Source organism: Vespa crabro, chromosome 2 (assembly GCF_910589235.1).
Source record: "Vespa crabro chromosome 2, iyVesCrab1.2, whole genome shotgun sequence".
Taxonomy (NCBI): domain Eukaryota; kingdom Metazoa; phylum Arthropoda; class Insecta; order Hymenoptera; family Vespidae; genus Vespa; species Vespa crabro.
Window position 1 is genome coordinate 5464873 of NC_060956.1, and position 27027 is coordinate 5491899.

The following is a 27027-nucleotide window of genomic DNA, read 5'->3' on the forward strand; positions in this document are numbered from 1 at the left end:
ATTACTATTTATTGTATATGTACGCTGTTTTATAATATATATATATATAGATAAAAGACCGTGACGTGATGTTGCCAACGTTATTACAGAATAGGAAAAATAAAAAAGAAAATTAAAAAAAAAGATAAAAACGTACATATCCAATTCGAGCTAAGGTAGAATGTTAAAGAAAAGAAAAAAAAGAACAAAAAAAAAAGAGAAAGAGAGAAAGTGAATCATTTAATGTCCCCAACCAGATGATGATTTGCGATGCGTACGTAATAAATGAAAATTAGTTCGTAGATTGTAAAAGTTTAATAATAAAAATTTCATAATATACGTGAAATAATGAAAGAAATAAAAACAAAAAAAGATTTGGATATATAGATAGATAGATAGATAGATAGATAGAATAGATTGTTAGATTGATAGTAAATAGATAGAGAAAGGAAATGCGAGCAGAGAAAGAGAGATGGAGATAAAGAAAGAGATGGTTCGTGGCGACGATAATTCAAAAGTCATTAAAATCAGTCCAATTACCGTAAATCGTATGGCTAATCGTATATACTGACTTACTGCTAGATAACTACGTATTCTACCATACATACATCTACCCATACATACACAGTTATAATACGTATATATGTACATAAGAGTTACTAAGTTATATAGATATATATGTATATATATATGTATGTATGTATGTATGTATGTGTGTATGTATGTATGTATATAATGTATCGTAGCCACCACGGCAGTCACCTTTCTTGTGGCAAAAACGTTTTGCAATTGGCCGTGATAGCTTTCGCTGGACTGTCTAGAATACTTAGGTAGATATACCACAGGTAAAGATGTGGTGTTCCTTGGGTTTTGCTATTTCCTTCGTGTATTTGCGTATTAACTTTTCTATCATGTTGCTTGCGGAAAGGGGGAAAAAAAAAGAAATTAGAATCTAATCTGTGATTTGCCTGCTCTGATAACCTACTACTTTTAGATAATTGAAAGGAATAACCTCGCGATTCATTTCTACTTTTTCACACTAATTACATGTTTAGATAGTATTATCTTTAGTACTATCTCAGTTTATAATGACTAATATATGATTTCATTTGAAATCCTCTAATCAATATCAACTATTTATTTGATATTAATAATAAACTCATTGTACAATACAATTTATATTGTAAATATATCATTTATATTATATTAATTGTTTGAATTTACTTTAATAACACAATGAATATATCATAATTATATAAGATTTTTAATTTAAGATATATGTGTTATAAATAATATTGTAAAATAATAGTAATGATTTAGTAATAATGTAGTAATAATTTCTTAAAAGTTACAATTTACGAGAAAATCAATTTTATCGAATATATTACTGTGTTTGCAATGAACGTCTATACGAAATCGTTCTTATTGTATCGATGATATCGTTGTAAATAGATAAGAAGAATTTTTTCTTTAAAATGATCTGTTTTTTTTTTTTTTCATATCTCTATGACCTTTGGTTTCGAAGATATCGTCTTACAAATATTTCCATTCATCATTTCGATAGCACGTCTGTTTATAATAGTAAAAATAGTGATAGCCGAATGAAATTGTTTACGTTCATTCGATCGAGTCGCCTAAATTTCAAACATTTATATAAGTCGGTATGTTACTATGTCAATACCATATTAAGAAATTATAATTCTATATAAATTATATACTAGATATCTGTATTTTTTAAATCTTATTTCATTTTATCATTATAAAGTTATTTATTTAATTGATATGCGACGTTTTTAATGTTTCTTCTTTTTTTTTGTTTCTTCATTTTTTTTTTTTTTTTTTTTTTTTTTTTTTTAAGTCTAAGTTATACTTAATGTAGAATAATAATACTATGTTGTAATATACGTATAGGGGGACATTCAAAATACAGCGTTAGAAATTTTGATTACAAGAAGGTGGCATTCTTGAGAAAAATTATTCGAAACAAAAGTTAACTGATTTCATGGTGAAAATATTGTGATTTTTTTTTTCTTTTTTTTTCATTTTTTTTTTTTTAAGTATGAACTTTCTTTTTCTACGATGACAATATATTCTACGTTAAAAAAAAAAAAAAAAGAAAATATATTTAAAAATTATAAAGTCGACCTTAAAATCTTCGATTATATAAAAATAATTATTTTATAAAGGATAGAAAAATCTTTGATAGAAAAAAAATTCCTTTTTCGTGATTATGTTCTAAATAAGAACTTAACTAAATGAAAAATATATTCGCGTGTTCTCTTACTAAGAGGTTCGACGTCGATAAAAGAAGAGAGTTAATCAACGCAAGTCATTACTTCAGCTTTATTAACGACCGACGAGTATTCGCCGCGAAGATGAGTTCCGCTAGAGATGCAAAGATCGAGAAGAGATCGCCGACGAAAGAGGACGGATGTCCGTACCAAAGGCTGCGAACACTTGCGCACCTGTTTAATAAGAACAAAACCTACCCCGCGGAACTTTAATGAACGACCGACCTTTACGTCCTTCGGCGACGGCCAAAGAATCATTAAAAGGCTTCGTACGTTCGAAGGTTTTACAGATAATGGTTGATGCATCCTGTCGAGGAACAACAACCAAAGGAAATAATTGTATTACTATATATCATGTGATCGTAAAAAAAAAAAAAAAATATATATATATATATATATATATAAAACTATATCCGGAAATATAAGGGAAAGGTGAGATAAGATAAAAGAAATGAAGAGAAGAATAATTAATTAATGAAATTTATCTCTTAACAATTATAAATTTTATTCAAGATCGATCTTTTCCTTTATCAAGAAAAATTTGCATTTTTTTTTTCTCTATTTTTTTTTTTTTCTCGTTAAACTAATTATTACGATTAACATATCGATCCAATCATTTTTTTTGCTTCTTCTTAAACTATTATACTTTTTCATATTTCACGAATGAGATATTACAATCTCTAACGAAAAGGATGACACGATTGACGTTATCTGACTTCAACCCTCGACAACCCCTCGACATTTTACGAACACACACACACACACACACACACACACACACACATATATATATATATATTAATATATATCTATAACCATGCGTAGTTACTTTACAGTGCATAATTAAGTTTCTCTCCGACGGCTATACTTACTCGTCGACTAGAGAGAGGATAGTACCAACGTTGTAGGTACTCGACGGATAACCTTAATCGACTGCCATTATCCGACACGGTGATTCGTACGTTTCTGGGATTGGCAAAGAGCAAGGTCTTTCATTTCCACACTTAATTAATCGAGAAGGATCTCTTACTATTTTACCTCTCATTCTCTCTTTCTCTCTATCTCTCTCTCTCTCTCTCTCTCTCTCTCTCTCTCTCTCTCTCTCTCTCTCTCTCTCTCTCTCTCTGTTTCTTTTTCTCTTTCTCTTTCGGATGAGTTATGCGTTAAAATCTATTTTGTTGAAAATTGAAATTGCGCTTGATTATTCAAAACCTTTTAATAATTTCATACCGTTCAAAATAAAAAGATCTTAACTCTCTTTCGTAATTTTAATTAATAAAGAGATTAAAAAGGAAAAGAAGAAAAATAAAAAGAAAAAGGAAAACAAAAGGAAAAAGATAAAGAGTAAAGAAGAAGAAAAAGAAGAATAAGAAGAAGAAGAAGAAGAAGAAAGGAAAAAAATTTCTTAATTGCGTCTATGGCTCTTTATTAGTATCTCAAATAAAACGTAATACGACGACGAAGGAAGTGAAATTTCGCTCGTTATACTCGTCGACGTCTTTTATCATTTTCTTTTTCTTTCTCTTTTTCTTTTTTCATTTCTTTTTCTTTTTCTTTTTTTTTCTCTTTTTTTCTTTTTTCTTTTTTTTTTTCTTTTTTTTGCGTGCGCGTTTCCACTTAACATTTAAGGATGAATCGTGTTTTCTCTTCTCATTAAAGTAGCTGAAGAAAGCTCCGTCGGTCGACCCTGACGTTTAATCGAACGTCTTTCACAAGAATATCGCTAGTATTAAAAGACGTCGAGTAAACTGGAAGGGTAGGTGGAGGGACGGTGTAAACAGCGGGAGCTAAAGGGACGGGTTAGTAAGGGGGAAAAAAAGAAAGAAAGAAAGAAAGAAAGAAAGAGAAAAAAGTTTTTTCAGTTCGTTTAGATTCTAAATGAAGCGGAGCTCGTCCATGAAATGCAATAACGTTAGGTGCCAAGAGATCGACGTGGGGGAGGGGGGAGGTGGGGGGGGGGCAGAGGGGAGGGCGGCGCACCGTTACTTCGTGATTCAATATAACGCCTTACGCGTAACATGTTCTCATGAAATACTTTTTGTTCCCTCACGTAAGGCGTATAACGCGTAAATGCGTATGTAAGACGACACTTGGACGTCGTAGTCCGGTGGTACACCTGGGTTGAAGGGGAGGACGATGATGTGTGTCGTGCTTGTCGATCGACGAGACTCTCCGTGACAAGATATACGGGACACGCGATAATACCCTTCGAGAAAACGAGATCTATATCTTTTGCCACTTTAAAAAGGATAGGAGAAATCTTGTTACTATGTGTATATTTAACTATACACTCGATATTTACGTATTAATTATACGTGTGTGTATAATTAAAAAGAAATCATAATAATAATAATTAAAAAAAAAAAAAAAACAAAATTTACTCTATGATTTTCTCATAGATTTTAATATTATTGAATTTATTATTCAACTAAAATAAAAATTTTCTAATGGCATCGAGAGCTTTCAAGTTTCATTGCGTATACGTTTAGATTCAATTTGTATTGAAATTTTGTTTAACAATTTTTAATTTTTTTTTTATTCTTACAAATTGTTTCCAAAATTTTACCGATAATTATTACATAAATAAGTATCGCAATACCTACGTATTGCGATGCTTTTATCTGAGTTTAATTAAAAAGAAATAAAAAGTAAAAAAGTACAGAAAAAAAAAGAAGAAAAAGAAAAAAAAATAAGAAAAGTTCCTCATACATTTTCTCATAGATTTAAAATTATCGAATTATTATTAAACTAAAATTCAATCTTAATGACACGTCCAAGTTTCATTACTTGCTTCAATTTTTATTAGAATTTTATATGATAATAAATTGAAAATATTTCCAATTTTATATTAATTATTTACTATTATTATTATTATTATTATTATTATTATTATTATTATTTCATAATTAAATTAAATCGGAATCGAAGGATGTGGTATAAATCCATATACAGGATATTTCAATGATTGAAAAAAAAAAAAAAACAAACAAACGAGCACTCGAAGTTTAATACCTCGGCCTTAATTGATCTTTTTTTTATCTATTTTTTTTTTTTATAAGCTCATAATAATTCGAGCTCTCGCTTGATCTCGATTTATTATCCTTGATTCAGCGAGAAGCATAAAACACGATAATCGTGTTCCGTAGGAGGAGTAACGACACCAAAGAAGGGCCCCTGAAAGCGGTGGTGACCTTACCTCGTCGTTTTATACGTTTGCTCTTAAGGAGAGACATCGAGATTTAATGCTCTCTTCGTGATCCTTCCACTCGGTGGATTAACCTTATACGAGGGTGGGTATAAATGTCGTTTGACGTAGCCAAGTCGAAGTCGACTTTGAAATCGAGTCCATTCGCGTTTCTATTCGCACGATCATCGTACGTTTACTCTGTCCATTTACTGTATAAAAGAAAGTGAGATAGAGATAGATAGATAGTTAGATAGTTAGATAAATAGACAGATAGATTGTGCAATACAGAGAAAGAGAGAGAAAGAGATAACGTTGTTCATTACCTTTAGTTCGAAACATTGTGTCACTTTAGCGACATGTATGGACAAAATTTGTATTAGAAGGAACAAACGGAGAATGGAATATACGCTTGAGTGGTTTGTTGGAAATATAAAATGATAATACTGTTCAATTAGAATTTGATTGAAAAGATTTTGAAAATAAATCGGAATATGCAATCATTACGTCCGGTATTATTCAATATATAATCCTAATCAATTTAATCAATTTAATGACTTTAATTAAGATTAATTTTATTTTATTTCGTTTTATTTTATAGAAAAGAAAAGAAATAGGGAAAGAAAAAAGATATTACAAAAAAAAAATATATATATATATATATATTTTTTTTAATACAAGTATCATTTTTTAATACAATTTTTTTATCTTTCAAAGAAATAAAAAGCTTCTTGAAAAATTTCGACAAAAAAGAAAAAAAAAGGCGAAATTTTAAATTAAACCTAAATGAGAGCTTGTTTGTAAAAATCGATAAATGTAAATTATAAAAAAGGAGATGGAGGGAGAGGGGAGGGAATGGATGAACAACCTTAATGTTTTACATTTTTACGATGTAAAAAGAAGACTCGTGTATGAGAATGTCAACCTTGTCGAGAAAGGCAACCTATTATGCGATCGATCTGATCGAGCTTAGACTTTCGACTCTTTCAACTAGACGGAAACGATTTCTCGTCGTTCGTGCGAGACGACAAGCGTCTCCTTAAAGGTGGAAGAAGGATGGAACGATGTACGTCATGTTCGAGAGACGAGAACGACTATTGAAACGATAAGAATATTCTTAGCACGATACTCATTATTTCTATCATCCTTCTCTTCTTCTTCTTCTTCTTCTTCTTCTTCTTCTTCTTCTTCCACTTCCTCTTCTTCTTCATCTTTTTCTTTTTCTCCTTTTTTTTTTTTCTTTTGAAAGTAATCACAAAAAATAAATCCCCGTCGTCTTTCCGTCGATATTTTCTAATCATTTATTTTCTTTCTCTGATCCCGTTAGAATTGTTGTTGAATATCTTTCATTGGACAAGATTGACCGAGAAATATTTTAATTACCATAAAGAAAGACAGATAAATAGATAGATAGATAGATAGATAGATATATAGAGAAAAAGAGAATGTCTCTAAGGTTAATGCGATATACGTGTTCGCAGAGCTTAAACGTCTAAAGGATTAGCTGTATTCCATTAAGAATTCTTTGTCAGTGTCAGCAGATTAGCGTGTATAATACCTTTAAGAACTCGATCTTCTCTCTTTACCCGTGTAATTCCTTCTCACTCTATAAGGTTACAATGTAATACGCGACAATATATACATATATATATATATATAGGGTGTTTCTTTAAGTAAGACCAACTAAATATTTATTTGGTTTATTGTGATGCAAAAAATATTTTTTACGTAACATGCATAATGTCAAAAGATCAATATTTGGGAAGAATATTTTTTTCATCTTCGATCATCGTCATCGTCATTGTCTTCGTCGTCGTTATATCGAATTCTTATCTCGATATTATCGAGATCACGCATATACGTAATAATTACATATGTTTATAGGATTAACAATAGAATTATTGTTATGGTGAAGGATAATGAGCGATGGATGGGAATGAAATGTTGCGCTGATACGACACATTTGAACGAAAACAATTTGATTTTTTACATAAGAAATTTCTTCGATAAACAATTCTTTAATGATATTGATGATCGATAATGTTCGTTCGAACGGATAAAGAACGAACAAGTAGCTAGATGATTGTGCTTGATTTTCTCAAGACAAAAATAAAAAAGGATATTCTTTTTGTGCTAACGATTGCTCTTGAAAGCTTCTTTTTTTTTTGTTTTTTTTTTTTTTTTTTGTTTTAAAAGACGCAATTTTTCCCGAAAGAAAAAGAAAACGAAACGAAGAGTGCGACGATAATCTCGAGAAAAACGACGTCATCAATGTAAAATCCTACGATTTTTAAGCTGTTTGCAAATTTACTCTTTCTTTTATTGTGATATGATTTTAACAACAAAAAAAAAAAAAAGAAAGAAAAGAAAAAATGGAAACGACAATAAATCATTGATAAACAATAGATCGACGTATACGTAAAATATTTTTTTGAATAATAATGAAATTAATAATGAGAAAGTAAATAAATTCACACGCGAGTGGTATATTAAAATAAAATTCATTGTTTGACGTAATAAAGTGTAAGAACGATTACTCATATTGAAAATAGAGTATGAGTTAAATCGAGTTGGAGAAACATAGTCTTGGTTTGTGATGCTGTTCTGTTAGCCTTTGAAAGTAGCCGTGGTAGCATTCGTGTGATCAAAAGAAAAAGAAAAATAAAGAGAGAAAAGGAGAGAGCGTGAGAGAGAGAGAAAGAGAGAGAGAGAGAGAGAGAGAGAATATAACGCGTCGATGCCAGAATGACTTATCGTGGAAATAAATACCGGTCGGAGATCGGAGATCGGCGCTCTAGATCGGACCGTACAGTTACGCACATCTTCCGTTCTTTTAGCTTATTTTAAACGGAGCCAGCGCCGTGCCGGTCTCGTGGCAAAGGAGCCTCATGACTATATACGCGTTAGAGAGAGAGAGAGAGAGAGAGAGAGATAGAGAGAGAGAGAGAAAGAGAGAAAGAGAGAGAAAGAGAGAGTACTTCTCCCTGGGAAGCCAAACACGCAGAGGGGGAGCTCCACCAAGGATGATGTAGGAGCCTAAAACCTTAACGTTCATCTTTTCTCGCGCCGTTACTCGTCCCTTTTAATTCGCTAACCACAGCGTAACTGCTACCTGTTCTTATTACATTTTCTTTGTAGTATAGGAGGCTTCATCGAAGATTCGTCGAATTGTTTTCCTTTTTTTTTTTTCCCCTTTTCTCTTCTTTCCTTCTTTTTTCCTACTCCTTCTTTTTGTTCCTTTTCTTTTTTTTCCTCCCTTTCTTTTTCTTTTTTTTTTTTTTTTCTTTCTTTCTTTCTTTTCTTTTTGTTCTTTTCAAAGAGCAAAAAACAAATCTAGAAAGGATCTACGAAAGCAACTGAGAATGTATTATTTCATTGTATCATTATTAACTTTACAAGTTAATAAAGACTATGTTATTAGTAGAATAAGTTTGATTATATCGTGGATGATTATCTTAGATAATTACTGTTCCATACAGGAATGATCTATGTTATTAATAACTGGTAATAATGATAATAGCATATATATGCGTGTAAATGTGTGTGTGTGTGTGTCTGTTTATATATATATATATATATATATATATATATATCGTGATTATGCTTCTAATAATTATCGATATGTATGTAATTAATCACTTTAATTACTGAAAAAAGACAAAAATAAACGATTAATACTGATACTTCCTATTACAAAACTAAATCTTAATCTATTAAAAATTCTATATATGCGATATGATATCGAGTTTTGCTTGAAAGCATGCGCTATGTAAATTAACGATGTTTGAATATCATTAATAATAGTGATATCGCATATCACGATTTTATGTTAATACTTAATTAACAAAAATCGATCTTTACTTGATTGGTTGATTTTGTTTAGTCTAAAAAAAGAAAAAAAGAAAGAGAAAAAGAAAAAAAAGAAAAAAAGAAAAATAGTAAGACACAAATGAATGATTAACATCGAATACGTTCACCTTCATTTCCCCGTTAAGAAACAAGACTCTTAATCGATGAAAAATCATCGAGATCTTTATATTAACTTTATCATAAAGATTTAAGTCATATCTCCTCGTATACTCGACTAAAGAACGATAGAAGTATTATCGTGGACTATTAAAAACCTTCTCACGGGGTCGATAAAATTTCTTCCGAGTATTACAAGTTTCTTTAAACTTATTCGAGAAATTGTACGTGGTATATCGTGTAACTCACGATAAACCAGCTCCAGTATTTATCGTTAGACTCGACCCATTTGGTGGTAATGTATATTCCGCTTAGCTATTGGAAAAGCTTGACAGAGAATTATCGTAATTTCTTTATCAGCTCCTCGTAAATAATAATAATAATAATAATAATAGCAATAAAAGGAAGAAAAAGCAAAAAAGAAAAGAAAAAGAATAATAAAGATAATCTTGGATGGACGCGTTAAAGTGCCGACTTTCTAGTTAGAAGCCGACGCGTCGTCGTTTAAATCAACTCCCTGAGAACTAATTACCCGTGAGACTAGCTCTATGAACGCTTTAATCGGCTTCTCGAGGGATAAAAAGAAAAAAGAAAGGGAAAGAATGAAAGGGAAAAAAAGGAAGATAAGAATGAAGAAAGAGAGAGAGAGAGAGAGAGAGAGAGAGAAATACAACGATAAAACTATAGTCGTTCAACCTTCGCCAGTTTTGTACGTTTATTTATATTTTTTATCGTTCATGAACGAGAGACTCATAAAAAGACGTGTGTGTGTGTGCGCACGTGTGTGTATGCATATATATAATTTAATAATATATTTATTAATATTATATTATGTATTTTAATGATTAATAATAACGAATAATAATGATTAGTATAATAGTATTATTATTAATATAATATAATATATATATTAATATGATTATAATACAATATATATATATTTTATATATATTATATGTTATATATTATATATTATATCAGTATATATATATAATCTATATATATATATATATATATATATATATATATATATATATATATATGTATGCATATGTATGATCTACTCGTTAGAACTTGATTTGTTATTTCGAATAAGTATATATGTAAGAATAAGTAGGTATGGATTTATCTACGTATGTTTTTTGAAATATTTTACCAAATCATTGAATCTTTTTCAAATACCGATCTTTTCATACTGAATAATTTTTCTTTTCTTTTTTTTTCCTTTTTTTTCGTTCTCTCTCTCTCTCTCTCTCTCTCTCTCTCTCTCTCTCTCTTTCTCTCTTGACATGCCTTCTCGATAATCGGCCACCCTTGCCGAGAGCAAAGCAGGTGAGATCAGACACGGACTCCGTCGTCGCGTGTCTCGCCATATGCGATGCACACGCAACATCTGTTCCGATGGCAGATTCTCGAGAAATCTTAGAAAATCGAATGAAATAATTCAAACGAATTGTTATAATTTTTATTTCTTCGTTTCGCAAACGTACATATAACGAAATATCATTATTATCATTTTTATTATCATCATCATCATCATCATCAACAGATATCTCGGAATACGCCCGAGTAATTACAAGAATCGTACGGACGTGTATGTCAAGAATAATTTCCTTACGAACTTCTGACATAATCGCGATCACGCTTTAATTATTATTATAATTATAATAATAATAATAATAATTATTATTATTATTATTATTATTATTTCACTGAACGTTTGATTATTATGACCAAAGATTTGTAATTTTGTTTTTCTTTGGATTGGCACTTTCCCTTTTAATATATCTTTCTTTTCAATGAACGTTAAATAAAAATTGAATTGGAATCGATCGTTCGAAGATGTAATAAGGGGGGAAAAAAGCAAAAAAAAAAAAAAAAGAAAGGAGAAAGGAAGGAAAAAAGAAAAAATTGCAAAAAAAAAGTAAAAACAAATAAAAATAAAAATAAAAATAGAATAAGATTACGATGTTGGTCACGAAGAAATGGAAAGCTAGATAGGCACGCGTTACTCGCCCGTAATTATTACTGTGGTCAATTTAATAAATGTAAGTCTTCCTACTTTCGAAATGAAACAAGAAAATCTAGTAGTAGTAGTAATAATAGTAATAGTAGTAGTAGTAGTAGTAGTAGTAGTAGTTAGTCGGACTCTCTCGAGTTAGATTAAATTCTTTGATCGAGAGTTTCATGGCGCACCTTCTTGGTTGGATTATTAGAACATTTGTAATATTTTTCTACATTACACGCGTCCTCTTCCTCCTCCTCCTCTTCATTTCCCTCCTCTCATCCTTTCTCTCCTTTTCGAAATCATAAATACCGAATAGTTTATGCGAGGGTAACTCTTCGGTTAACGATCCTTTTCTACGATACATTTGCAAGATTGGTTTATGATCTTGAAATAGTTCCGTTTTCTATCTCTCTCTATCTCTCTCTCTTTCTCTCTCTCCCTCTCTCTCTCTCTCTCTCTCTCTCTCTCGCTCTGTCTCTCTCTCTCTCTCTCTTTTTCTATGTATTTATCTATCTCTTTCTCTCTCCTTTTTCTCGGTTATTCGGGAAACTGATAGAAACGATCGTTTCTAACGAGTATATATCGAATAATAGATGTCTCGATGGAATAAACGAATCAATATCAAAGTTTTAATCTCTCTTCTCCTCTCCCTTTTAATATTTCATTCTGTAATGAGAACATCTAATATAACCGTTAACTATAAAATTTTTTTTATGAATCGACCTACTATACCTGCCAATCATTAGATGAGAAATAAGTTTCACGTTACGATCATACTTATCGTATCTCTTTTGACAATGAATTTGTTTCTAATGGTTAAATTGTAAAAATATTAAATGTTACGTGATCGTTAATTGGATTACATTGTATTTGTCAAAATGCGTTTTGGAAATAATTCGATATGTGGCATGTTCTGACCAGGGGAATGGGCGTGGTCATTGAAAAATAGTGATAGAAGATACTTTTTGAGCCTCTAATAAAGTAAAAATATCAATGGAGTATATATTTTTAAATATTTCTCGAATTTACAATCTTTCTTTCTTTTTCTTTTTTTTTTTTTTTTTCTTTTTTTCATCTAATTCTCCAATTAAAATGAATATTTTCTGTCAAGTACTTTCGTCAAGGTCATTCTAAGAAGGTAATTAAAGAGCAGGGTAATTAACTCTTGAACCTGTAATAAAATAAATACCAATCGAGTAAGAATTTTTCAAATATTTCATCGAACCAACAACATTTTGTTGTACTTTGACTCTCCAATTAAAATTAATATTTTTCTTGTATATACTTCGGTCAAGGTCAGTCTGAAAAGCTCATTATAAAGTTGAAATTGAATATTCTCGATCTATAATAAAATAAAATAAATAACAATCGTTTGAGAATATTTAAATACCTTTCGAAATTAAGAGAATCTTTTTCCTTTTAATCATCGATGAAAATGAATATTTACTTTGCGTATACTTCGGTCAAGGTCATTACGAAAGGGTCATTAAAACGTTAATATTGATTATTGAGACCTATTATAAAATGCGTACCAATTGATTAGAATTTTTTAATATGTCTTAAAGTTGCAAAATTTTTTTTTTCTTTCCGATGAAAATAAATTTTTTTTCTTTCTTTTTTTTCTTTTTCTTTTTTGTATATACAATACTCTCGATCATTCAAGGTCATTCGGAGAAGCTCAGAAAGAACAGGCTCGTCGTAGCTCGTACAGTCTCTTTTTTCCTTTTTTAATCTTCGTAGATACATAAAAGAAAGATGACACGACATTCAGAACTTGTGGATCACGTTCCAATGTTATCTTCGTTCTTTTTTATCAATTAATGTCAACGATGAAATACCTCGAATACCATCGATAAAATAGGTCGAAGATTAAACGAGATATGAAAAAGCGAAAGAAAGATAAATTTTAAAGAAGGAAATAGCTACGATGTTTCACGTTTAATAGAAACACTCTTTATCCTTCCATTTTTATAGAAAATCTTTACGAAGATCTATATAGATCGTAGTATCGTAGTAAATCATTTAATATCCGTTCGATGTTCTCGTTTAATAAAGTCTATCTTCTAATAATCGAATTAGTAATAATTAGGATAATATATCGAGAGATAACGTTACTCCATTTGATAATCTTATCGATGATGAATTAATTCAATGATAGATATTATTAAATTTTGTTTAAATAAATAATATTTATTAGAAACTTTGTGAATTATTTTCGAAGATTGTCTCCTTTCGTTGTAATTTAACGCTTAAATATCTTAAGAGTCTATATAGAAAGTAAGCCCGAGGGCATAATTTTTTATTCCCTAAGATACACTCTCTTCCACGGATGATCTATGGACCATAGAAATTCATTAGTTCAACTACTTTCGATGATCCTTATCTAACGTACTACCAGATTGGACTTAATGAATTTCCGTGTTCTCTCGTAACTTATATGTTAAGTATTAAGTATATTTAAAAAAAAAAAAAAAAAAAAAAAAAAAAAAAAAAAAAAAAAAAAAAAAAAAAAAAAAAAAAAAAAAAAAGTATTTTTAGAACAGTTCCTTTTTCTTTTTCTTTTTTTTTCTTTTTCTTTTTTTTCTTTTCTCCCCTCGTGTCGATAAATTCCTTACCAATTATCGACACCTCGCTAATATCTTGTTTTTACAGGTGAACATTTTGAACGGAAGAGAAATGGAAAGAAAAGATTGAGAGAACAAAAAAATAATGAATATCACGGTTTTGGATTCTTTTTTTTTTCTTTTTTTTTTTTTTGTTTATTTATTTATCGTTTTTTCTTTTTTTTTCTTTTCTTTTTTTTTTTCTTTTTTTTTTCTTCTTCTCTATTTTAATTCTCGTTCCAAGGATTGTAAATATAAATTCACGCTTTTTCGAGGTGGGAATATTCAAGGTGGTGTAAATCAAGGTGTACCTTTTTTTTAACGCCATTGGCTACAAAATGGTTATGACTGGTATCGGTATAATATATAAACACCTTTTGATTTACACTAAACAAATATAATACACATACGTATAGATATACAAACATATTTTCACGTTGGTTATCTTCTCGAGGTGTATCGAAAAGAAAAAATAGAGAAAAAGAAAAAAAAAGGAAAAAAGAAAAAAGGAAAAAAGAAAAAAGGAAAAAAGAAAAAGAAAAAGAAAAGAAAAAAACGAAAAAAGATTTTTCTTACTTAAGTAAATCTCTTCTGATACTTAATACGTTTTCTATTTATGAACATGAGGATTACTCGAGTATAGATATAAATTATCATCGATAAATGTGATCAAGTAGTTATGTACGTGCGTACCTATAAATTCCCTAAGTATAATTCCCTAGGAAAATCATTTCTAATCGTATCGTTGAAAAGTCATCGAGGTTAGATTATTTCTCTTTTTCTTCTTCTTCTTCTTCTTACTCTTCGAATTCTAGACAGATAACATTATTTTCGAGCACACCAACGTGTTCGTTTTAATAAGCAATTATGAAGGTAACCCGATGACCCGAGAAAAAAAATGGAGGCACGAATTCCACGAAGCATTCGTGCCGATCCTTCTGGACGATCTCTCGAAGTAGAGTCACGACTCCGGTACATTTTAACACACACGCTATCTTTACATTTTATATACCATTATAAATATATATATATATATATATTTCCATTCGATTTGTAATCCATGATTCATTAATATCTAATAGATGTTCTTAAGTTAATATACCTAATCGTATTTATCATTTGGTTATATATATATATATAAATTTTTTTCCATTTTGTAAAAATTTTATAACGTAAATTAATATTGATGATCGTAATATATTTGTCTGCATTAACAATATTTCACAGACACATACACACACATATACAAGCGCGCGCACTTATGAATCTACTTTCATAAAAATATAAAATTGCACGTATTTACTTTGAAATGTCATTTATATTCAATGAAAATAAAAAGGATGAATGAGCGACACGTATGAAACAACTTTCACCTGCGTATGCATTCGCAAAATAAAATTGCTTGTGACAAAAGTAGATTGATCGTACGGAACGTGATCGTTATTATGTAACCTTTGAGCGAGGTTGCAAAGATAAATTGATGTTTTAATCGCCTAGAGGACGGTGATTTATGAGAGACACATCAGGAGAATTCATTAGAGCGTGTAACGAACAGGGAAGTCGCGGATGACGCATACCGCACTGTAATTTAATTTTCTATTCTTTTCTAACTTATAATACTGTTAGTTCTTATCCTGCAATATCCTCAAGAGTTAATCCTGATCAGTAAGATTCTTAGAATGTCGTATCACCAGGTTACAAATCACTTTTTACAGTTTAAAAAAAAATCCTTTTAATTATTTCATTGTCTACTTTTCTAAGAAGCTAACTAAAACGAATTAGTCAAATTCAAACTCAGATCTTCCTTTAGGGATTAAAATCTATTGAAATATCTTCCGACGCGCATACAAATGATTCAACGTTATTATTTAATATTAAAAAAAAAGTAATATAAATCCATTTCTGACAGATAAAATATAAAACATTTTGTCTCGAGTATCGATGCTCGAAATTATTCTATTTGTTCATAAATAAATGGTTCTTCTTTTTCTTTTTTTCTTTCGTTTCTTTTTCTCTCTTTTTTTATTATAATAAATATCTAACTCATAACTTATTATTTACTTATTTTTACAAATCTATGTATACATACCAGATAGTAATGTAGAAAGGACAACCAGAAAATTCATTTTAATAGAAATTATTCAATTACAATTTTTGTCTTAAGATAATCCTTCGTCCGGCCCAAAAAAAAAAAAGAAAAGAAAAAAAAAGAAAAAGAAAAATTTACTCTCCACTCGATGATATTTAATAATAAATATTTTTCTCGATTGTCCAAAGACTCGTGAAATATTTCTATTTAATCGTTCCTTAACTTCGCGAAGTAGAAAAGTAATAGACTTCTTGTTGTTTGCTCTGTATTCCTTCGACCTTAACGAAGAGACACGAGATTGAAGAGAAAGTAAAAGGAAAAGTAAGAGAAAATGAACAGAGAGAGAGAGAGAGGGACAGAGAGAGAGAGAGAGAGAGAGAAGAGAAAAGATTCTTGGTATTAAGAGCAACCATTCCTTGTAACTTCAATCTCCAGGGCGTTAAAGCTTTAATTCGACGAGTTTGCCACTGGACGATGGATCACGACGAGGTTTTTACTTACACGATCGCGCATTGGCGGAGGACGTTTGGTATAAGGCAAATTGAGGATGAGACCAAATGTCTCACTTACAGAAGTTAATCGCCATTGAAGTTTCTCATTGGTTAATGAGCGACCGATGGATAAGAATCCGGTATTTACGGGAACGTAATAAATAAAGGACTTACACGCACATTCTTTTTATTCTTTCTCTTTCTCTCTTTCGTTTCTTTTTTCTTATTTCTTTTTTCTTTCTTTTCTTGTTTTGTTTTATTTTTTTAATTTTCTCTCTCTCTCTCTCTCTCTCTCTATAGACATTATGCGTGTACTCTACATACCTAACGAAAAGGAAAGAAGGGATCATCAGAGTCATAATCCATCGAGACATGATCGTAATTTGTACTGAGGGCCAACGGCATGGCAGTTAGGTGTTCAGCTAAATGTTCCTCATTCGCGTAATGAGAGGATTCTCTCGCGCCGGTTGCATTAGAGCAAATGATCCGGTAGGTGCTTCATCACACTGAGCGCCAACAGTAAACGCGTTGTACGGGATAACATGAAAGAAAGAGATAGAGATAGATAAAGAGATGGAAAGAAAAAGAGAGAGAGAGAGAGAGAAAGGTTGTATCAAAACGCGTTTGTGCTTCGTATAAGGACGCACGAGCGAGCAACCCTTTCTCCGTTCTCTCTCTCTCTCTCTCTCTCTCTCTCTCTCTCTCTCTCTCTCTCTCTTTCCTCCCTTTCTCCCCCTACTCTTCTCAAATTATTACGCTCGAGCGTTATCGTCCTGGAAAAATAATGATTTTACGTCGTTAGCAGCCACCGTTCGCCTACTACCTACCTATCTACCTACCTACCATATATACTTTTTCATTTTATCTTAGCTTCTGGTATTCCTTATTAACACTTTATTAAATCCTCCACGTATATTTTCTACATGCATCAATTGTTTTTTCTTCCTTCTCTCTCTCTCTCTCTCTCTCTCTCTCTCTCTCTCTCTCGCTCTCTCGCTCTCTTCCTTTTTTATTTTTCTTTTTAAATAGCATAGAAAAAAAAAGGAAAGAAAATTGAACGTACAACGATGAAGACAAATTAAAAATAGTTATCAACGTCGATCATGATCGAACCTGTTTATATTGCATTGTGAGAAAATAATAATTTTGCATTATCTCTCGAAGTAAATACGTACATACATACATATGCATATATGCATTTATCTATGCATGTATGTATGTATGTATGTATATATGTATGTATATATGTAAATCGATGAAGAAAATGTTATCTGTTCAACTTGATGTTCTCGAACAAGTCTCTCTAGTACTCTGCCACGAAGCAAAGCGTTTGTAGAAAATATATAGTTCGGAGAGGAAGGAGCAACTTGATCCAAACGCGTCTCGCCAGTTTTTCATGAACACGTGGACCGGTACGGTCACTTTGCTTATTCCTTCTTCTCTCCTTACCCTGAACCGATTTTCTCTATCTTCTTTTTCTTTTTTGAATGTTTCTCTCTTTCTATCTCTCCCCCTCTCTCTCACACATACTCTCTCATTTTCTCTTTCTCTTTCTCTTTCCTTTTGATACATTAATTGTAAGATATAGATCATAGTATTTATTATTTTTATCCCTTTTTAACAAATTATTAATCTAACCTTTCGCATGTCTAATTAACGATAAATTATTTCGAAAGATAAAAAAGAAAAAGAAAAAGAAAGAAAAAGAAAAAAAGAAGGAAAATGAAAAGACACGAATCATAATTTGTACGTTTTAGAAAAATTTTTAATAAAATTTCACGAGAGCTAAATTATTTTCATTCTTGAAAAATAAATTTTCCTTCCTTTTTTCCCTTACTTGCTTTCATTCTGTCCTTCATTCTTTTTTCTTTTCTTTTCTTTTCTTTTCTTTTTTCTTTCTTCTTTTTCCTTTTTTGTAATATCGATAAAAAATTCAACGAGAGAGAAAGAGAGAAAGAGAAAGAGAGAGAGAGAGAGAGAGAGAGACAAAGAGAAAACAAGTAAGCATCGTTTGGCAGGCACGCGATCGAAATCAATTTACATCGGCAGACCAAAGGAAATATGTATGTATGTACCTACGTGTATGTAAATAGGAAGAAGCGCCACATTATTACAGGATGCGCGTGCAACGCCTACGCATTGATTTATCGTTCCTTCTACTCTTTTTCTTTCTCTTTCTCTCACTCTCTCACTCTCTCTCTCTCTCTCTCTTCCCTTCTCTCTCTCTCTGTCTCTCTTTCTCTTCTATGATACTTCTACGATCCTTTCGAAGAAGGATATAATATCTCCTTCTCGACCTTCGAGTCTGCACGTACGACTTCCGGTCATGGGTCAACTAGAGACTCTCCTTATCTATCTATCTTTCTCTCTTTCTCATTCTTACCATGACTGTATACTTCATTTATCTCTCTTTCTCTCTCCCTCTCTCTCTCTCTCTCTCGCTTTCTCTCTCTCTCTCTCTCTCGCTTTCTCTCTCTTTCTCATATCCTTATATATGTCCTTTCTTAACACTCTCTCTCTCTCTCTCTCTCTCTCTTTCTCTCTCTCTCTCTTTCTCTCTCTCTCTTTCTTTATTTCTTTCTCTTAGGAATCAAGCACGTACCATCGAGCCGCCTACTTAACGGAGATAATTTTATTTTCACGACTATGGTACTACTACTACTACTACTACTACTACTACTATTATTAATATTAATACTACTACTACTATTATTATTACTATTACTACCACTGTTACAAGTACATCGTATCTATCTACATATATAGGAAGCACGAGTCAAGAGCGAACCGCACAACGAAGGAAGCAAATTAGCCGACGACACCATTAAAAGCCTGACGTATGCCCTTCGTATGCGCCTCTGTCATCTCTTACAACCGCTTGTATTCTTCTCGTTTATTTGTAAGAGACGTACTTATTTAGTTACTTAGTTACTTATGTCATACGTTACATCCATATATATATATATATATATATATATATATACAATTAAATAATTACATGGTAACCTTTAGAGGTCAGAGCACTTTGGTAACACATAAAAACTTGGACAACTTTCATTCTATATATGTGATTGATCGAAATCTATCTTATCGATAAATACAACAACAATAGTTACCATTATAATATAATCGAAAATCGTACGACATTTATTTTTTCCCTATGAAAATTTATCGATCATATTTTTATCATTATTAATGAAATATTTTTCTCTCGTGTATTTCGTCGATCCTTTTCATATGATTGATATGAAGAGAAAAAAGAACAAAAAAAAAAGAAAAAAAAAAAAAAGATAATCTCGACCGTGACAGGATTCGAACCTGCAATCTTCGGATCCGAAGTCCGACGCCTTATCCGTTAGGCCACACGGTCTGTTAAGGGTTGAAACCCCAAACATGAATAAACTCTGCCGGTCGATCGTTTGAACGATACCTTCTATAGATCTTAAATGATCGATATCTTCGTTCCTGTCACTTTTTACCTACGACTTATTAAAATTCATTAATATTTTTACGAAATGGTCACGTGATAAAGAGTAATCGAAGATTAAAAAGGGGGAAAAAGAAAAAGAAAAAAAAAAGGATAAGAAAGATATTAAGAAAAGAGAGAAGAAAAAATTATAATAAATAAATAAATAAATAAATAATATTCACGGTATGGACGTATATCAATGACGGAACTCGTCGTAAAGTCGAAACTAATTGGCTAATAAATTAATAAATAATGAAAACTTTCTTATACTTTATTAGTATCGTAAAGAGGTGAGGGTGATGGTCAATGTAAAGAGTGGGAGATAGGTGGCGGCATTATGGGATGAAGAGAAGAGGGAAAGCGTGGGATTAAAGGTACAGAATCATTATACCGTTGGATGATAAGTACCAACACGTCGAGAATAAAAAGGAACGATCGTTTTTATATGAATGGAACGCGGCGATACGTACTTACTTACGTTCGTTCCTTCGTTCGTTCGTTCGTTCGTTCATTCGTGCTTTAATAAATATTCGAATCTCCTCTCCCATTACCGGCTACGGCCGCTCAAGTTTCTTTTCGTATATACAAAGGATATCGTAGCTCAGCTCCTCCTCGTAAGCACACGAAACTCAACGCTAGCTAGGTAATATGTGTATATATATATATAATATATATGTATGTACGTATGTATATATGTATATGTATATCCTTTTGCGAGATAAATCAAGATTCTCTTTCTCTTTCTCTCTGTCTTTCTCGCAGTAAAGGGTACAATAAATTCAAAAGACCCTGCGGTTTTATCCTTCGGTAAATATACTGACGCCGAATGATTTAACCGAACCTACCTTTGCAAAGTATCTATGGCTTGTTAGTTAGGTAAATGTTGCGTTATCTTAGCAAGCTTTCCATCTACTTCTTCTTCTTCTTCTTCTTCTTCTACTTCTTCTTCTTCTACTTCTTCTTCTATATCTTCTTCTATTTCTTCTTCTTTTGCTTTCTTAGTTTCAACTGTCTACTTTCATCCTCTTCCTTATTCTTCTTATAAATATCCTTATTTATTATTGCTTGTCGTCATTTAAATCTTCCTATCATTTGATTTCGATAAAAATCAATAGAAAACTTTCACAACTGTGAATATTGTGCTCGTATTTGTTTGTTTTTCTTTTTTTTTTTTCTTTTTATTTTTCTCTCTCTCTCTCTCTCTCTCTCCTTTTCATATGCATCATTCGAAAGAAACTAACTTATCTTCACAAGAAATCATCAATTTCTAGGGAATTTTTCGGAAAACCGTAAGTTCGTCGATAAATGAGTTTAAAAAATGGATATAGTATATATCTAAGTATGAGAATTAACGTTAAATCCTCCTAATGATAAAGAATTATTATACTTCTTCGTCTTTCTTTTCTATTTTAATTCCTTGTTATCGAGCTTATATACAGTCTTTTCTTAAGAAGGATAAAAAAAAAAAGAAAAGAAAAAAAGAAATAAAATAAAGGAGAGAAAAAGAAAAGGAACAAGTCATATCTTATACAAATGTATATATGAATAACGGATAATAGAATTGTATATTCAAATATATAGACGTGTTCGACGAAGTCATCAACATTTTTCTTTTCCGTCGTTTCTAACGATTTGAAATAGATAGGCACCGGGCTGGACTAGGTAAAGGTATCGTTTTAAATAAACACGTATGCATTCGTTGAATGCAAGTTCTCCCTTAGGAATAAGTAGATACGTTCTCTCCCACGCACGATCACAAACCGAGTATCCGGCGAAGCATGCCTTAATATATTCACCCCTCTTTCTAGAAGAGTCAAGCGAGGCATGCTAATTGCCTTAAGGACAATAGTGAGATTTCTTACTGGCTTGCGATACTTACTACAAACACCATGACCGCGCCTTATAATAAACGAATGATGATCGTTCGATCTCGATAGTCATGTGTCCCATTTTGATTTTATTCGTCATACAATGAATTTATTTCTCAGGAACTTTTACGAAAAATTGAATCACAATGAATAGTTACATCGTGAAAATTAGTATCGTTAATATCATAGGTATATAATTATGTTTACAATATTTCTTCGATATTTTCATACGAATAAGTAAAATTATTAATAACTATGTCGAATTATTATATCAGTATGATAGTACGAAAATAAAGTCATGATTCTAGATGGATAAAAAAATGACCAAAGTGATATTAAAAAACAATCAATTATTTTTCTTTGAGACTTTTTAAATTAATTTTTCTACAAATCGTAAAATTACAAATCTAAGAATTTTTTTTCTTTCTTCTTTTTTTTTTTTTACATTCAATTAATTCCTATTAATTAATTTTAGAAAATACAATCATCGTTACTGATAGGATATTATCTATCTACTCAAAAAACAAAACAAAAAAAAATAATAAAAATGAAAAAGAAAACATACAAAAACAGTCATACATACATACACACAGATTTTTTATTAATAAGTCAATAAAAAACTGTTACCCATATAAAAAATAAAAATCAATAATAATCCATCATAAAAATATCCTATGATATATTTAAATTCTACAATAATACTTCTTTAGTCGTATAAACACACATACATATACACCCACATACACACACATATATACGTGAATACAAATATCCGTTCCATTTAAAAGGAGAACGGATACAGTAGGTTCGCGAGAACTTTAGAACACTTGCTCCTCCGCGTTGAAAGGATCACAATGGTCGAGCTAAGCTCGAGGGACAATGGTCGCTTTCACCGTAACAATCAGAGCGAAATATCAGTTCTCTCGCAGGAAGCACGTCGAGTAACTAGACAACAACTAGAAGAGACAACGACGACAGTCGACTGCAGTAGCAATAGTAATAGCAGGAACGGCAGCAATGGAAATAACAGCAGCATCAGCAGTATCAGCACCAGCACCAGCACCAGCAGCACCAGCACCAGCACCAGCAGGAAGAGCATCAGCAGCAGCAGGAAGAGCATCAGCATCAGCAACAGTAGAAACAGCAACAGAGAGCGGCGTTACTTCGTCGTTAGTTAACGCCATAAATGGGAGGAAGGAGTTTGAACAGACGTTGGTTCTGACCAACTCGAAAGTTCATGATCTACGCGGTTACGTCAATTACGAGAACCACGGCGATCTTACGTCGTCTCTTCAAAGACTTTTCTTCTTTTCAAGAGAAGAAGAGAACTCTTATCTTTCTCTCTTTTTCTCTTTCTCTCTTTCTCTCTTTCTCTCTCTCTTTCTTTCTCTCTTTCTCTCTCTTTCTGTCTTCAACAACAAGGATGATCTCACGTCGAGATATTTAACGATAGATTATTTCAACGTCTATTATTTTCCACTTAGTTATATATCTGTCCCTCTATTATTAACCTATACAATCATCTTGTATTCTCATTATATAAGTTTCTAATGCATCTAAAGATAATATATGTTATTAATATATCTCACTATCTTTCATCAATAAAAATCTTTGTATCCCCGTTCTATACTTCATTACTATTTTTTATCTTTTTTCTCTCTTTCTCTCTCTCTCTTTCTCTGTCTCTCTTTCTCTCTTTCTCTTTTTTATTACTTTTTACTCGTACGATCATTAAAACTTAATATATTATTTAGATAGTGTTAATAATAACTGTTCAAAGTTCTTACATGAATGTTCACACCAAGTTTCTTTCTCAAGTAATGGACATTTTCAAAAGATACAAGCTCGATGATTAAAAAGAGCTATTTACGTATCCAATTCCGTTCAAGAAAGGTAATACGCCCTTTAATCGCAAGCAAACGGTGAAGCCAAAGGATAGCCGATTTTAATCTCCGGTTCGAGATTGGCCAGTCGTTCGCTGACACGAGAGGACGCTTCTTCCGTTGCGGATCAGAAGGATTACTTGCAACTTTCTCGTTTTCTATCTCTTTCTTTCTCTCTCTCTCTCTCTCTCTCTCTCTCTCTCTCTCTCTCTCTCTCTGTCTTTCTCTATCCAATATTCTCGAATAAGTCTTCCCTTGAAAACTCATTTCAGGTTTTCAACCGAAATCTAATCCACTTCGAACAGTCAGATTTATTCATTACTTTATACTATATAAATAAATTAAATTAATATTTAATTATTAAATTAAAATAATATTTAATATATGTATAATATATATATATATATATATATATATATATATATATATATAAATGAAATAATTAAATAGTAATTTGATTTATTTTAAAAACTTAATTTTTATATATAGTATATAATATAGTACATAATATATATATATATATATATTATTATTATTATTATTATTATTATTATTATTATTATTATTATTATCGAATTATTTTGAAAATTATTCAATAGGAAAATATAAATGTGTATAACTATAACGTTTATATGATAAAATTAAAAAAAAATATATATATATATAAAATGATGGATAAAAATTTAATAAAGTTTACGATCGTAAGATGAAAAAGATATTCATTTTCTTAAATCTCTCTCTCTCTCTCTCTCTCTCTCTCTCTCTCTCTCTATCTATCTATCTATCTATCTATCTCTCTTCAATCTGTTGTAATTATAACGATGGTGTTAATTGACGACAAGTTTTTCTCTCGGCGAAAGAAAATCGAATACGTCGGATCCATCGTCGAATCGAAATTGCAAAGACGCGATACGAATCGCGATGCGCCGAGAAACATGAATTTCATTCGCGAAACAAAGTTTCTCTTCCAAAGAAATATTGCGATCCTCTGCATCGTTTCTCGCTTCAGCGTCGCGTGAAATCTTTGCCTTCGTAAATCCGAGCTTCTTTGTATTCACAACCGAGAAAAAGAAGTAGGAGGAGGAGGAGGAGGAGTAGTAGTAATAGAAGTAGAAGAAGATGAAGAAGAAGATGTAGATGAAAAAAAAAAAACGAAAAATCGAGACTTTTATACTGTCAGTTGGCTTTTGTAAACGACTTTCAGTTTACTTTCCTTCTACATTGTGGATCATCCTTCCGTTAATAAATACTTCGATCTTTTCTCCTCGTACAATTAGAGCGTGGATAATCCTCTTAACGCTAGAACTAACAAACCCTCCAAAAATGTTAAATTTTAATTTTCTCATACGTTACAATTAGTAAAATTATTGATTATACTATGAAGAATGTTATAATTTGAAAGTTGTTTAAATAAAATTAATTAAAAGTAATAAGCGTGTTCGTGTATGTGTGTGTGTGTGTGTGTGTGTGTGTGTGTGTGTGTGTGTGTGTGTGTGTGTATAATAAACAATTCGACAATTCTAGCGTTAAAAAAATATTCCAACGATAATTAAAATCTTTCTAGCATTAATTAAGTAATTACTAAAAATGTTCGAAGTTAATAAAAATGAGCAAATTAAAATTATATTATATTAACGTGAAATTAATAAAAAAAAAAAATATATATATATATATACATCAAATAAAACCAGTTGAAATAAATTTATGTTTGAAATAAATTTGATGATCATTAAAAATGATTATCTTTATTCTATTATTTCGAATTTGATTCAACAATAGTATATATTTCGAAACCGGAAGCTCTTACAAACCGCGTATAGTCGCGATTCGCTTGATATTTCGCGAGAAAGCGTTCTACCGGTCGCACTGCTGATGTTTGTGGTAGACCGCAAGTCAACCGCGAGTTAATTAATACTTATTCCACCGTAAAACATTCGTTTGCGTAATTATAGAGAAAGAACAAAAGGGCTCATAAACGCGGTCTCCTCTTTATTAGCACTAGACGTTCCTTTGACCGTCCTCTCTGTTCTTTTCTTTACCCGCCTCTTTACCTGCCTACCTGTCTCTCAGCTTTTTCATACCTTCTCATTTCGCGCGATAAAAAAGTTGCGGGTGACGACATTACGTAACATTGTGAAATGCAATTACGTGAGCTAACGTTAACCTTTAACCCGTTAACCGTATAGCTATGTTTTAAAAAATATATTTACGTTGTGCAGCTTGAAAAATTCAAAGATGACAAATATTTTCCAAAATATTGCTATACTCGTCTGATACATTTGACACTACTAATTATAATATATTATTATTTAATATATATATATATATATATATATATATATATATATATATATATGTTACGATTTAATCATTCAATAAATGTCATACAAATGATTATGATAATGTATAAATTTTTAAAACGAATCGTGGATTAAAAAAGAATTGAATTTAATCGAACACAAATTATAATTTATTGGGAATATAAAAATAGTGTTATAAGATTTAAATGAAATCAACAGATACAATTCTAGAAGTCAATTACATGACTAACATGACAATCATTATTTCTCAATCTGACATTCTCTTACTCTTGTCTCAAGTATAAAAATCACTTGCAATGTAGATAAAAGATGAAATTTGGATTCTGAAAGCGTACGAACTGGTATCATCATCTCGTCCTTTAGAAAATTCGTTTCAACGATTCTTACCTCCCGAGAACGAAACGTATGATCGCGAATGCTCGCTCGCTCGTTCGCTCGTCTTGCCCGGACGAGTGGCTTCATGATTTATGGAAGATGCGTCGAGTGTTCGCCACTCTGGAATTATTGCCAAGATCCAGACATGTCTTCTCTCGTTCGTTCGTATAACACGTAGTTATGACTGTGAAAGAGAAATAGAAAGAAAAAGGAGATACGATTCAATAGTATATGTATACACGTACGTACGTACGTATGTATATATCTGTGTATATATGTATGTAGCTAGACGATATGCCGAGCGACGATCATTTGTCGGTATCCAAGCTTTCTTCTTAGGCAATACATCGAGAAGGTAGGCTTTGACATATACGTGCGATTCCACCCGCGGAATTCGAATAACGCGAACGACGACGTTCCATTCTTCTTAGATCCGTTCTCCTTTGATTCCAACTATCGGCTACGCCTACAATCTTTCTCTTCTTTCAATGATTTCATAT

The 27027-nt window shown here is 31.3% G+C and overlaps 1 protein-coding gene and 1 non-coding gene across 9 annotated transcripts in view; one reads left to right on the forward strand and one right to left on the reverse strand.

Annotated features, from left to right (window-relative positions):
* LOC124421631 (ankyrin repeat domain-containing protein 6) overlaps window positions 1–27027 on the forward strand; it is a 133645-nt gene that overhangs the window by 54331 nt on the left and 52287 nt on the right. The window lies entirely within an intron of this gene.
* On the reverse strand, window positions 19909–19981 carry Trnar-ucg. Its single transcript has one exon. It is a non-coding gene; the product is annotated as a tRNA-Arg (tRNA).